The 14,832-nt window shown below is 43.8% G+C and overlaps 1 protein-coding gene across 1 annotated transcript in view; it reads right to left on the reverse strand.

Annotated features, from left to right (window-relative positions):
• fam222aa (family with sequence similarity 222 member Aa) overlaps nt 1–9,639 on the reverse strand; it is a gene marked incomplete at its 3' end in the record, with an annotated part of 58,647 nt that extends 49,008 nt beyond the window's left edge. The window contains exon 1 of the mRNA XM_080853127.1: nt 9,595–9,639. The remainder of the gene's footprint in view (nt 1–9,594) is intronic.
• Nucleotides 9,640–14,832: the final 5,193 nt, after the last annotated feature.

The raw sequence follows: 14,832 nt of genomic DNA on the forward strand, positions 1-14,832 counted from the left end.
GCCACATATCAAAAAACTATGCCAGAGCAGAAGTAGATTAGGTGTCGGAGGAATGTACGTACGTCTGTGAGAAAGGGTCTACTTTTAAGTCAGATGTAAGTCAGATGTAAGAATTCAAACGCCATGAAATGAGCACTCTATTGCTCACAGACTGATTAATAATAAAAAGTCTGACCAATTTTTCTCATTTACCAGGTATGGAAATGGTTGAAAACATATTAACTTAACACTGGGTTTGCTATTACATAAAACAGTGGATGAGATGAGTTGAGATCAGTTATCCTCACTTAAAGCAACTCTATGTTCATAAAATACAAGGGCCTTCGAAATTCCTGACTGCCGCATAGAAGTTAACTATTAGTCGGACAAACATTGGACACCGTTTTTAACAAGCTAGTGTGCAGTGCGAATACAGGGCATTACTGGTAAAACACAAACAAATGAGATGTCATTCACAGATGCCTGTTCACTAGCCTGAAACATTTCATTTGCTCGCAATTTACAGCAAATGGTCAGTAGCATTTATGGCCCTTGTCAGGAAGGGAGCAACAACCATGTGCTCCTTTTCTGCACTATGTGCTCACTAAGTGCCCCTTGTTAAACACAAGGCCTAGACACACAGCCCATCTACACAGTCACAATCTGTCTCTCAGACTCTTTTCTTGGTTTCTGATACACCGTAACGAGTTTTATTGCCAGTCGATCACTTTGGCCATTTGTGTGGTGGCTGTAGCATTCACGGGCTGTTCATGCTGCAACATTAGGGTTTTGTTTAGAAAAGATTTCAGGGGTAGCTCACTTCTCACTTGCTAAATTGGTTTGGACTTTACCTCAGTCCTCCGCAGACCCATTTCATTGACATTAACTGAGCAGCGCTGCTGGTCAACACCCATGTAATTTAGATGTAAAAGCATTCTGACAGCACTTCTAAATCAGCCTTGTAAGGGGACGTAAGCAGAGGAGGATAAGCACTTTCCAAAGCACTATGGTGCGCCCGGGAACAAAAAACATTCATTTTAAAAAAGGTGGAGGGGAGGAGGGGGGGGGGGGGCGGCTAACTCCTTCTGCTGCTACTGCCTGAGTCAGTATTGACAAGCCGTAATACACTTGAAACGTCTGCCATCAAAATCTGCCACCAGTCGTGAATTTACCTGAAGTGCCTTGGCGGAGAACAAGGCCAGCAATCTGCAGATAGAATGTCAGGGCTCGGGGCGGCCATTTCTGCCAAATCCCTCATCTCCCTTAAGCAGGCAATTCATTAAACGGCGCCAGGGTCAGCAATGCTTTCAACTCTATAAAAATGCTAATAAAACTAAGAGCTCATGGGAAAAAGAGCATCGCAGGACTCCCCCAGGGTTTGTTTCTGGTGAGGAGGAGGGATGAGGGGTAACAGGCGGGGGCAAGGGTCATTGTCTGGTGACCTGGCCACCTTAGTGAGGAGCAAACATCCTGAGCAGAGAGGACGAGAGAGAGTGGAGTTTTTTTTTTTTTTTAACCAAGCATGGTAATCCCACTCAGCCAGTGAGAGAGTTAAAGTGGTCTGAGGGAAATGAAATCATTCAGAGGGCCATTTGGGTGTACATAGGGTTGGAAATGGATGGACACACACACACACACACACACACACGCACACACACACACACACACACACACACACACAGGCAAAATGCATGCGCTTTACTAAGTAATCTAGGAATATTCTCATTCTGACCCACCCCCCACCACAAAATCTCCAATCCCACATCCACGCACCCCCAACCCCCGCCACCACTAAATAAATTAAAGGGCCATTAGGCAGAATTCAAAAGATGGCAGTTGGCTTATAATTATACATGACATCTTTGAGAGATAAAAAGTGATTACTATGGATAAGGGGGAAGCGAAGGGAGAGGACTAAAAATTGCTTAGCAACCAGTCATTATCTCCAAGAGCACAGTGAGGTGACCGGCCATCAGTCTCTGATCTCTCTCTCTCGCTCTCTCTGTCTCTCTCTCTCTTTCTCTCTCTCTCTGCACTGCCCCTCTCTCCTCCCTTGCTTGCCTCTGTCTGCTGTCACTCTGTCCAAATACAAACAGTGATAAAGGACGTCGCAATCACTCTTGACACACAAATAGGTTAACACAATAAAGCTGGCTTTGCCCAGCTCACTCGAGGGAGGAAAGCAATTCCAGAAGGCAGGCAGGAGGTAATAAAACAATGTGCGTGTGTGTGTGTGTGTGTGTGTGTTAGTGTGCGTATCTGTGTGTGTGTCTCTTTCTGTGGGTGTGAGCATGTGTGTCTTTGCTCGTCAGTCTCTTCATGGGAGCTGAGGAAGGCATGTACAGACAGCATTGCCCCAGGGCCTAATATCACCAGGGTTTTGAACCCTTTGACAAGAGCAATAACACTGGCGAAAATGATGGAAATTCCTTACTACACAGGGCCTTCAATGAAGAAATGGCATCTGTATATTAGACACCTAACCACACACACACACACACACACACACACACACACACACACACACACACACACACACACACACACACACACACACACACACATGCACACACACACACACACACACCCTGACACTCTCATTCTCTCTCACTCACACACACATGCTTCTCTTTCTGTGCTATCAAGGGAAGTTGCTGGCCCACTGGCTGTTTCTGAGAGAATATTGTGAATAACAGCAATCTCTAAACCTGCCTTGGCTGGTTCCAAAGTCCTGCAGGTAAATCACTAAATTGTATTTTATAAGAGCTTTCTCTTTGCCTTGTCTGAGCTCTGCCAATGCCAGATAAAAATCTTTGGGAAATGTATAAAATCATATTACTTGTGTGTGTGTGTGTCTGTGTGTGTGTCTGTGTGTGTGTGTATGTGTGTGTCCGTGCTTGCTTATGTTTGCTTGAGAGCAATGTTGGCTTTTCTGCAATTACCATTCAGACCCTACAGTCATTGTTTTCTTCATTCTGGGAAAATTCCATTACCTTAGAGCAACACCAGATGAATGTGGTAACAGCAAAAATGTTGGGGGGGGGGGGGGGGCTTGCCTGGGGTGGGAGGTGGGGTAACGTGGGGTAGCGGTCTGTCAGCCACATCTCAATGACATCCATCTACTTATTATGTTTGTGGTTTAGTACACGACGCATGAAAATGCACCGCACATCACTCAGAATCAAATGAACTATTTGAAATCCTCGGGCCATTAAGGCACAGTAGACTGTGAACCCCCATCACCCACCCACACATACCCCCCCCCCCCCCCCCCCCCCACACACACACACACACACACACACACACATACCCACAAACACACACACACAGCTGAATAAAACCACATTTTCCCTGACGACAACTGGCCGGCTTACAGAGCAAACCCGCCTTCCACAGAGCAGATGTGGACTTTAATGGATATCATCAAGTGCTTTTTCTTGGCACTTTATCACTTTGTCATGCACACAAAATATGCCCTTATGAAATGGCTTAAACCTAAGGCTTCTATGTCCCCTATTACAATAACTACTACATTAATTCAGCAGGAGCTGAATACACACACACATACACACACACACATACACTGAATGTTGCCAAGCAGGCCTTTAAATCACCCAAGTGTTTAACTGAGTATGTATGCAGTACCAGCACTTCTTCAATCTTTGGCATTGTCATTTTACAATAACAAAATTAACCACAAGCAAAGCAGACATGTGTGTGATTACCCAATTAACAAAAGAAAAAGAAAAAACTATGAGAAAACCACACAATACTTCTGAAGCAGGAAAGTTACCAGAGAGGGTAGAGAGTTCCCATAATGCACTTTGTGGTCGGCACACTTGATTGGCCATATTGGGCCTGGCCCCCAAGGAGCTGCCGGCAGCAGGTATGCCTCTCTTCCAGACAGCCCTCTATCACCAACAGGAAATCAATGACACCCTGAGCAGTTAGACAGCCACTGTTAGAGGGTGAACAACATGCCCTTCAGATGACACACCTTCCTTTTTTTCTTTCTCTCTGGCTGTCTTCCATTCAGTTTCTCTCATTCTTTCTTTATGTTAGCATTTTATTTTCTAGCCTCTTCTTTCCTTCCATCCACAAAATCTCTGCCTCTCCTAACCTTTCACCTAAAATCAGTTAATCAGATACCTTGCCAGCCTTGCAACAGTCTCAAATGCCAGGAGGTTTTAATCCAGCCCCTATTTAACACCGAATCCCCTGCAGTCCCCCCCCCTAACCATCCCTCCTCTGCACAGAGCCACTCTGCTCCCCTCCCCAGTCCCCCCGGGCTCTCACTGACAAACTGCTGACAGGTGCCTGGGTCACATCGGATAGGAAGCGACACACCTCCACCTCATCATCCCCAGAGCCCCCGCCATGCCGCAGGTGGGGGGATTGGGGGGACAGGTGGTGAATGTCCTCTATTGTCATTGGAAGATAGCTCCCTCACATTCACTGGGGCATCCACCCAGTTTCTCCCATATTCTGCATGGAGCAGGATGAAGTTGGCCGCTAATACGTTATCGAGAGAGAATAAAAGTGCTGTCTGCCCACTTTGCGCAGTCCTTGTTAAAGCCTATTCACACAGTGGGTTAAGCCACGGTGGGAGAGTGAATGAACGGAAATGGAAAGTGGTTGTTTCGCGGAGGACCAATTTTTCGAGGGTGATGCATGAATTGCGCTGATTAAAACTATGTTGAATAGTCGGCCTAATCACTGTTTCGGCAGCAGCCCTGAAAGCGTACAGGAAATTAACAAAGCGTTAATGACAGCACCTGAGTAGATGCCATGTGCAAAGAAATAATGACTGAAGAATTATAATGGAAAAGGAGAATGCTGAAACAAAAGACGGGCAGTGAGAGAGAGAGAGAGAGAGAGAGAGAGAGAGAGAGATTGCACACAAAGAACAAATGCCAGCTCTCATTTTCCTAATCCACTCCCCCCTTCAACAACGTGGCCAGGTTTCAAAATTCGACAATAATCTCCATCACCCCTCGAGCTTTGCGATTTGGCTGCAGGCTTCAGAGGCAGACACAGCCGGGTCTATGGGAACAGAGGGAGCGAGAGGAATGTCACAAACATGCGCCCATCATCACTGCAGGTGCGGGGAATGAACAGCTGGTATGGGCAATGCCCATCTATGGAGAGCCAGAGGGCAAAGCCAGCAGGAACACAGATTACCAGTTACACCAGGTCACAATGATAGGGAGCCGGAAGAGCACTCAGACTCTTCCTCATTGCCAAGAATACAATGCAAACAAAGAATTGGTGTCTCTTGTTTCTCTGTTTTTCCTAGCTTCCTGTCGTGGCTAGTTCCTTCATTACAAACAATGCAGACGATTCACCAAAGCATAGTTCAGAGATCAAATGCTGATTCTTCACGTGGTGAAGCCAGGGACTAGAGACGACAGCGGAGGAGAGAAAGAGGGGGAAAGAGGAACGGAGTGGCTGCATAGTCTTTAAGACTTGGCTAAGCAGCTGTAATTAGTTAGGGCAGTGTCATTATTGACTGCATTGTTTAAAGGCAGAATTGAATGACAGATTTAAAAATCATTACTGCTCTTTTGCTAGAACATAGATTGGCCATAACCTTCACCCGTACTGCAAATGAGCAGGGATGAACAAAAGAAATCAAAAAAGGTGAAAGAAATTGCCAAACACATTTCCTTCAGCCAACACTGCTTGCATGTAAAGGCATACAAACGAGGGTCTTGCACAAACACATACGCGTACACACACAAGTTAACAAAGCCTTCATATCTGTACACAGAGGTTACAAACCCATCCAACAAATGCCATATACAAATTATTTTAATGGGTTCTTTTTGTGCCCTTCAGAAATGCGAGCAGAGACACTCCCTGCTCAAAACAGAGATGAGACAACATGCAAATTATCTAGATTTTGCCCTGTCCTATGGCAGGTCCCTGGGTAGCGTCTAATTCATGAACACCTAAGTAATGAAACTTTACATACTAATTAAAAAATGTCATTAGCACTGGTGCTCTAGCAGAACCCTGAGGACAATAAAGGATGACTGGGATTTGGTGAAATAGCACATGGGGGTTTGTAGAGCATCACACACACACACACACACCACACACACACACACACACACACACACACACACACACACACACACACACACACACACACACACACACACACACACACACACACACACACACACACACAAACACCTCAAACGAGTAGCTTTTCTGATTCAGAACATTGCTAGACGAGCAGCAGCGATTTTCCATCAAGGCAATCTCATCTTGCGACTTTAAGCTCTCTGCTCTGGTTCAGCATCAGGCTATGAGGAGGAGGGGCTGCCTATGAGGGGGTGAACTGTGCTAAAACAAATCACACCCAAGGACTAAATTTGACAAAAAAAGGAAAATGACTAATACCAAAGCACAGGAAATTAAAGTTTTTTTCCAATATAAAAGATATTCATGAGAAGGAGAAAATTGCTCTAACATTCTCAGAAGGCAACAGTTTTTAATAAGATTTTAGCGTGGCATAGTCACCTCAGGGCTATCAATCAATCAACTTTGGAGAGCGGATCGCAAAGATTTTAAATTAAGCTTACTTCGGGATCTGTTCTCACAATCCGCTCACGAAATTAAACTAACCATAGACACCTGCAGCCTCCTTATTGCAAGAAAAATCTCAATTTCCGTGGTTTCACTTTGTCTTTCTGCCACATAGTTCTGGGACGAGTCTCACTGTAATACACCCAGTGCTTGTGTATGCTCTACAAATCATTTGTAATGGCAGTAATTAATCACAATAGCAGTGATTAAATATGATATATGCTTACTCGTGGAAAAACCACAAAGATAGGACAGTCATCTATGCTCCACTGTGCTTTTGCAACTCTTCCTCCTTTCACTTTCAAAGGGTATGGCTAACGTTCAATTAAAGAACATATCCATAAGAGTAAATGCAACTTACAGCATGGACCTAAGGCAAGGGTACAAATGAGTCATTGGAGCCAGGGAAAAAATATGGAGACAAATAAACAAATACCCTAATGAGGACAACAATAACATTAAAAAAGCATCCTCCAGAGGTAATGCAATGACCTACATATCCTCTACGCCTCGCATGGTTTCCCCATTTCCCAAACAAAGGGGGAAAAGCAGAGCTTGGGTTAAGGCTGGGAACACTATTTGTTTTGGAGAGGAGCGAGACGCAGAGCTAATACAGGCACAATTTGCTCAGCGTGCTGAGGGGATGGGGCGAAACGGCTCTGCCCCCCTCCCCCCCTTGAGTGAAGCCACCACCTCATACATCACTGGATGTTTTATTCAATAGTATGGAGCAGGCATTGCGACAGGTGCCGCCGCTGTTGCCGACACTGCTAGCAGCACATAGTGGCCTTGGGTGTAGAGGGGCCCTCATCATGGTGGACCCTCACAGTAATGAGTACACCAAGCCCAAAGGTGTCGGTACATAGTCTAATAGAGCAAGCCATGATTTACAACATCAACACAGAGCCTGAAACCGAGGTTGCAAACAGAAGCTGAGATGACAGAAACATCACAAAAGGAGGGGTGCGGGGGGAGTGAAAAAGAGAGAATGATACCTTCCCAAAGGATGCCCACTGAGGTAATATTCACTAATGTTACATTATGTTACATTCATCTTCATTTTGCTATTTACAACTCTATCATAACATTATACTATTTTCTGAGCAACCATCCCAAGTAATTTCAGATCTAGCAGTACGACTTACTATCACCAACAACAAATTAAACCATATTGTGACAGTATTTGCTTATATTGGCAAACACTACATTACACCGTGCATCTCTTGGATCTTTATGGGCTTTAATTTAAAAAACGCCTGGAGTGATTTGAGAAAACATCATGGCCAGTCACTTAGCCACAGGACCCAAAGCACAGAGCTCTTTTCTCGCTCCATGCATCCTTTGATCAAAATTATTGCCAGTAAATTATGCAGATCATGTAAATTAGACCTAGTATGCGGGGATTAAAGGGGAAAGGGGGTAACTGGACCCCTATAAATAATACAAGTTCATTTTATAACTTCAAAACGAGCCTTCAGTTGAATAAATCCCTCATAATGAACGACTCAGCTGTGGTTTTACAACGGTGAGTGAACTAGTTGACTTGCCCTCACTACCCGCTCCCATGCAAGCGCAAGCATAATTATGCACAAATATTTGAATGGTCCCTATCTTCATGCGCGCATCAGTAATGCTTTGCCAACAAATTAATAATAAATGTCACGTATGGTTTTCCCAGTAAACAACAATTCAAAGTTCGAGACAGATAAGAGACTGCAAAGTTTAAGAGAAAACGTAACTTGTTTATCATCTGAGCCAACTCTCATGTTCAAATAAACTGAGAGCGGCCTGCACTTTAGTCCGTCGATTTACTGGTGCTAGCGCTGATTAGATTACAGATAGGCAAACTCTCTGTTCTTGGAAACTGTCCGTTAACATTTGCGTGCCGTACGTGAACAGAATATTGTGTGAAATCTAATATAACTAGAAAAAAATCATGTAGAACCACTCACTCGTTCAATCACTCACTCATTCACAGTCCAGGCACTCATACGCTTACAAACACAAACGTGCGTGTGTGTGTGTGTGTGTGTGTGTGTGTGTTGGAGGGGGTATAGCAAGTTCGTTTCTCATTTAGTAAACGGTGATCTGCAGGTCACGTCTGAGGAGAAACCATCTGCATGCATCAATGAAGCTTTAATTAATGGCGCTTGTTTAATGGCCTCCTTAATAAACACACGAGGGCGCAAAGGATGGAATGTCTCACCTAACTCCTGAACCAATGTAGCCTATTTGCCATTTATTTGCTCGCCGACTAGCAGGGATGACCTGTCTGTTCCCATCCTGCTTCACCAACAAGAGTCTACATGGCAGAGCATCCTTTAAAAAGCCAATATCACACATCAAAGCAGTTGCTAAGGGCCATTCACAAGCTGGCATCCATTTTACAACACTTCCTTTATTGCAGGTGTAGTGAGGAAACAAAGGTATGGGGCTGTCATAAAAGGAAGCGCACATCTAAAATTCATCATATCTGTCCTCGGAGTCGTTGCCTACAACTATGCAAATTTGGTCATTAACGTATTTAAAGCAAATTCATATCAGCACAGCTTATTTCATGCTATATTCATTCAAATGACGCTTGGCAAAGTACTGACAACTTGAGGCATGTAATTCAATACCCTCCACAACTAGTCTTACAAATCAAAAGACAGCGGCTGAGATTATTAAGCATTTTACACAGAAGACTTAAACTCCTACAGCCCCACGGAACCATTATTAACCTACAAATCAAAAGGATAGCTGCAATACTGCTACCGTGAGTATGCGCCTGCTGTAGACTAATCATTGTGCTTCTATAACTTATCCAGCTGTCGTTTGAATTGTTGTAGGCTATAGCCTAGTGCACAAAGAGGGTGGTCAGCGCAGCTTTAAGTTATCAGGGAAATTAAAACAGTAGCGCTATTCTTCAATACAATAATAGTGCATAGGCTATCTAAATTTGAACAGAACTGCCTCTGCTTTACCAATCTACCCTAATTGGCCAGTGAGTCGAGTACTGAAAAGAGAGAAATAATTTACCATAAATTGTTCCGTGGTGCAAAGCTAAAATCCCATGCAGGTTGCAGCGCAGGTCGGGCAATCAGCTTCGGAGGTTGGCAGTCGATAGAAAATTCAAAAGCATGCCATCCCGGAAAAATGAAAGAAAGATATGTAGTTTCCCTTTGATGTTTAATTTGATGGCAGTGGTTATTATCCTCTGTTTAATGCGACGATCATTCTCAAACGGAAAAGAAACGCAAAGGAGATCCGCTTCTTGTAGGGTTGTAGGCTGTCGTGATCCGAAACACCAAAAATCTTAAGAAACTCTCACACGTTGTAGCTTACTAATGTTAAAGGGAACCCATAAAGCAATTCCAGGAAGGTTGATGTCAATTGCTCCCGTTGAACTGCGGTGCCCAATTATGCAATCGTAACCTTTCGCCCTTCCAAAGTGTCGAAACGATCTCCGCGTATGCGAACCGTTACATTCGATTTAGAGCAATCTCCAAAAATAAGGCTCGGTTGAGGGAAGTCTCGAATTTCATGACACCGTTGAGAAGGATTATGAGACCACAGATGACTGTCTGGCCGATTAAATTAATTGTTACTTGAACTCCTCCTGATCAACGAAACAAACGTAGCGCAGTTCGTGGAGCAAATATCATGTGTGACAGCCGTGCATAATCGACAAACACAATTAAGGCCTGTGTTCCCTTGGTCAAATGCAGTTTCCAAAATGTATAACCTATGATTTGTTTAATCCAGATGAGTGATCATCGGGCGTCTGCACTTTCCGGAGGCTGTGCTTTCATTCTGTGCTCCCAAAATGTTGATTCCTTGCTCTTTAATTTCCAGAGCCCAGATTTTGGAACAAAATACTCCTTTTATTCTCACACGGTCCGGTTGTTACTGTGGATAGCCTACTAAACAATAATTTGAGCCAGAGTTATTATTTTGCAGTAGTGATTAAAGCCATCTGCGATCCTAGCCATCCACCCTCACCCGTCCTCCGAGGTCCAGAAACTGACAATAACCCGGAACGATGCGGACTCTCACGGCTCGACAGACCGCCCATAGACCGCCCACTAACCAATCGTTGCACTGGGGGTATTTAAATATTCCCACGGGTAAGCCAATCAAAGGTAATTGAGGGCTGTTACCACGGTGACGCTGTCAGCGTCTCAGCATCATGTTTGAAACCACATTGCCAAGAGGGGAAACAACTGTTACTAAGTTTAATGTTCAGGAAAAGTTTATCTGCGCAACACTACTGTAGGTTGCAAAACAACACATTCGCTGTAACAATGATACACTGTGTCTCGCTGACTGTCCAGTGCTATAACGTCTCTAAAAGACTATACCAAGTCAACGAGTAATGATCTAGCATGATCTAGTAGGCTATGGGCAGGGCGTTACTGAAAGGCTGGTGACTTTATCTCAGATGACCAAATAAACAGAGCCGAAAGCCTTAGAGCAAATGGTGAGAGAAGTGTTTTTTTCATATGCTAGTATGAGACAGTTATCCCGAATGAATAAGGCATGGCCACAGTAGAAAGTATCTCAAACCAAACCACTAAGGTGCATAGGCAACCAAAAGCACACTGCATTTTTTTGTTTAGCTTTTACACTGAGCTTATTGCAGTCAACAGGAGCAAAGAACATAGCTTCTTACAAGCTAGTTAAGCCTACTGGATGAAATGGTTTAAATTAATGTTAAAACGTGAACATGTGAAATGTAAACATTAAAAGTCATGATTGTCCTACCCTTTAACCTTATCTTAAAATTAAGGGATATATGTGGAGGTGTTCAACTGATTCCTTTAGACCAGCTGAAGGATCATCGAAGCATTCTTGCAATAAAGTTGCTTGAGGTAGATATATGCTCTATAAAATGTGCGTTGTGCCAGTGCTGTTCATCTAAGTGCTTGGGTCATGAACTAATGGCATCAATAGAAACACAGAGGAATCACAGTGTACATGGGGAAAAAAACTGTGTGCTCGGTAACTGATAGTGCAACCTTTTCTACTGTTAAAAAGGGCATTATGCATAGCACTATAATTGCACATGCTTTCCCTTGAAATAGCCTATCAATAAGTAATAAGGTGAGTTAGCTTATTGACAGCTGTAACACTATATCTGTAATACTCTCCTAATTTATTCTTGCCAGTGTTCTTTAGATTTAGATCCCTTAGATTTTTTTTCACCTGGCCTGATGAAAGGCCATAGGTTTAGGAAGGCTTAATAAGCTCATTTTGTGCCTTGGCACCTAGAGCAGCCAGACAACTTTCTGGCTCATTTGATTGGATGGAAATGGCTTGGAAACAGTTGGGGATTAACTCTCAAAGCACAGAGGTTGCTTTCACGTTTTGGATGCTTCGGAAAGATGACAGGAGGCACCGAAATCACATCACACTCATTTTCATGGAATGCCATGGTGCACAATCCCGTCTCTGTCTGCTGAGGGTCATCTCTTCCTCTCTGGAAGAAAATGACGTGGATATTTATGCACTTCATTTATGAGCCTTGAATAAACTCCCTGCCATCCCATTTTTATGAACTATATATAGCCCGCCAGAAAATGATCTCACTGTGAAATCGCCTTTGACACATTTGTTTTGGCTGCTTAATCATTTTACTTTATGTACCCTCACATTTGCCTGAGGGACTGTGACATGTTTGGGGGGGAGGGGGGTGGTATTTTTAGTGGGTATTTGCACCTTATCCTCTGCAAATCAGGCCTGCTTTTAATCAACCCAGGGTAAACATGCTTTGAATGTTTGTTGAGTCATCTACTTATACCATCACCTGATCGTTAGCTCAAACAAAACAGTGCTAGTGTGCAGCCTTGGCCTCTGTTTAAACAACAAGTCACAAATCATGGCCACGGGGAGGAGAAGATTCAGCTATAACTTCCCATAAGCCTGTGCGTCGGCGGTACTGTCCATTCACGTAATGAGATCTCTTTTTGAACTAGCAAAGACCCCCTGTGCCTTAAGTCATTCACAGAGCGACTTATTTCGACAGAACTACAATTTCAGCCCTTTCTCTTTCAAACATTCTCTTCGCAACATCCGTGGCTAGCATGAAATATGCATTCTCACTCTGTCTGTGTGAGGGAGAGAGAGAAAGTGAAAAGAAAACTGAGAAAAATCCTTCTGCAGAGACTAGCAAGCCCAATACCTTTAATCTTGGATATGTGGGTGATCAGATAGGGGGGGAATTGATGACCTGGCTCAAGATGGATTTCACTGAGCAGCCAGCCAGGTCTGGTTAATACTCTCAGACTCTTATGAGCACAGGCAAGAGGCTTAGCTTGGCATTACTCTGACTTCACCAGCTCCTTCTGTGTTGTGTGTGTGTGTGTGTGTGTGTGTGTGTGTGTGTGTGTGTGTGTGTGTGTGTGTGTGTGTGTGTGTGTGTGTGTGTGTGTGTGTAGGCAGATGGGTGGATGTGTAGGCGTTTTCGTGTATGTCTTCCATTTCAGCATCAGGTACATCTGGGACCCTGGCGTGGCTGTATGGGAACTGACATGTAGACAGTGCAGTGCTGTGAGTTTTTTAACTGTTCTACATAAATTGTCATGCACTGGCAATCAGAGGTCATTTAACTCATTAGTTTCACAAAGCGCACTGACACAATGTGTGCACTGTGCATGGGACTCCACAGCTGACTGTGCCACAACCGTCACTTGCAGTCTTGATGCAGACTTAACTGGTGTAGCAATGTGTGCACTCCGATGCCATGGTTGCAAAACTGCTTCCACCCATTTCTATCAGTCTTACTGTAATAGAGATGACTACTCTTTTCTCATGAAGACAATACTGACACTTAAAAGATGCCACAAGAGATGTACTGTATGTCTTGCTTGCCTCCACCAGGCCTACTTTCAATGTGTGGAACTCAATAATTGGCAGATAGAGATGTCCATCTTCTTTGATTTTTTTCTATTGGGTTTGGGTTTGGGTTATACTAAGTACTTTTTAATTAACACAATTCAAGAGATTCCCAGAGACACCTTCCTGTTTTCTTAGAGCAGCAACTTTAGTGGCAGCTATCAGAGTTAGGCCTTTGAATTCCTCTCCGAACATAGGCCATTGATTAATTGTTTCCACCCTCGTCTGTCCTGAGCCATCCTCTCCAGCTGTTTCCACGTCAGCCCCTTGTTCTTGAATTCCTGCTCTGTGCTCCTTCTCCAGGTGTTTTTTGGTCGTCCTCTACCCCGTTTGCCTTTGTGGGTTCCATGTCAGTGCCTGTTTTGTTATTGCTGTTGTGTTTCTTCGTAGTGTGTGTCCGATCCAGCTACATTTTCTCCTTAACAGCTGTATATCTACTGTTTCTTGCTTTGTGTATTCCCACAGGTTGATGTTGATTATTGTGTTTGGCCAGACTCCAAGGATGCGTCTTAGACAGTGGTTTATGAAGGTTTGTAATTTGTTTGTGATGTTAGTGGTGGTTCTCCAGGTTTCGGAGCCATAGAGCTATCAGAAGGTAAAGCCATTTAGCTGAAGCATTCTAATCTGCATTGCTTACAGCAGTTTCAAAGGAGAAGCAAGTAAAGGTAGTTTGTGTTATTAATGTCTGCCAGACTTTGACACCGTAGGATCCCACCCTCTACATTCAAAGTGCTGTTCATATGCTAATTTAGTTGTCTATGGTGATGCTCATCTTTTTAAAAGGCTCATGGTTTGTTGATATCCAACAAGCTTTACTTCAGTATGTGGTCCTGACTGTTTACAGCTGCAGCATGTTAGAAGTGTAGAATATAACAAACAGTATCTGAATGTTCAAAAAATGTTCACCGCTAAATAACTCCAGTATTTTCTCCAGTGCATCCCTACATAATTTTCCTATTCAGCATTTTTTTCCATTCAGCTAAACTACATTTAAAGACTGGTCAATGTAAACTGTGTATAAATGAACACATTTCTGGTCTTCACCCACTGCGAGGTAAAAAGGGGTAGCAAACTCATAATGAAAAGGACCATTGATTTATCTGCCTTCAATAGGCTGGAATCACTGTGATATGGCCTTGGGTGAGATGTGTGCTGTTGGACATCTTTAGAGGGTGAATGAATGAGGGGAGGAATGAAGAGGTTGAGATTTAGGGGAGGGAGGTTATGAAGGGCACTTAGGGTGAGCGAAGGTGAACGCATACAAAACAGGGGAGTGGATGTCATCTAATGAGATGCTGGGGGAAATGCAAATGGAGGAACCACGCTTGGATTTGCAAATGGGATAAACAGGTTGGACTGTTCATGCCAGCCTCTGGACCATGG

Source organism: Sprattus sprattus, assembly GCF_963457725.1.
Source record: "Sprattus sprattus genome assembly, chromosome: 15".
NCBI classification, from domain to species: Eukaryota; Metazoa; Chordata; class Actinopteri; order Clupeiformes; family Clupeidae; genus Sprattus; species Sprattus sprattus.